Below are 1,180 nucleotides of genomic sequence, written 5' to 3'. Positions count from 1 at the left end.
GACGTACAACGTCACATAGTAATACGCCATAACGTATAACGGCATATAGTATTGCGTCATTCCGAATGACGTCATATAATATTGCGTCATAGCGTATAACGTCAAATAGTAATACGGCATAACGTATAATGTCATGTAGTAATACGGTAGAACGTGTAACGTCACATAGTAATACGTCATAACATATAGCGCTATACTGAATTGCGCGATAACGTATAACGTCACAAAGTAATTCGTCATAACGTATGACGTCATATAATATTGCGTCATAACGTATAACGTCACATCGTACTACGCCACAACGGATGACGTCATATAGAATTACGTCATGACGTACAACGTCACATAGTAATACGCCATAACGTATAACGGCATATAGTATTGCGTCATTCCGAATGACGACATATAATATTGCGTCATAACGTACAACGTTTCATAGTAATACGTCATAACGTATAATGTCATGTAGTATTAAGGTAGAACGTATAACGTCACACAGTAATACGTCTTGACGCATAACGTTATATTGTGTGACGTAATAACGTATAACGTCATATAGAATTACGGTACAACGTATAACGTCATATAGTATTGCGCCATGCCGTATAACGCCATAGTATTACGGCATAACGTATAACGTCATATAGTATTGCGTAATGACGTACAACGTTATATGTTATTGTGTAATAACGTATAACGTCACAAAGTAATACGTCATAACGTACAGCGCTATATTGTATTGCGTCATAACGTATAACGTCACATAGTGTTACGTCATATCGTAAAACGTCACATAGTATTACTTCGTAACGGATGACGTCATATGGAATTACGTCATGACGTATAAAGTCATATAGAATTACGTCATAACGTATAACGTCATATAGTATTGCGTCATGACGTATAACGTTATGTGGTATTGCGTAATAACGTATAACGTCACATAGTAATACGCCATAACGTATAACGTGATATAGAATTACGGCTTAACGTATACCGTCACAAGGTTATACGTCTTAACGTATAGCGCTATATTGTATTACGTCATAACGTATAACGTCACATAGTATTGCGTCATAACGGATGACGTCATATAGAATTATGTCATGACGTACAAGGTCATTCAGAATTACGTCATAACGTACAACGTAACATAGTAATACGTCATAACGTATAATGT

This window comes from Bombus fervidus, unplaced genomic scaffold, assembly GCF_041682495.2.
Source record: "Bombus fervidus isolate BK054 unplaced genomic scaffold, iyBomFerv1 scaffold0020, whole genome shotgun sequence".
Classification (NCBI taxonomy): Eukaryota; Metazoa; Arthropoda; class Insecta; order Hymenoptera; family Apidae; genus Bombus; species Bombus fervidus.
Note: the sequence above shows the minus strand (reverse complement) of the source record.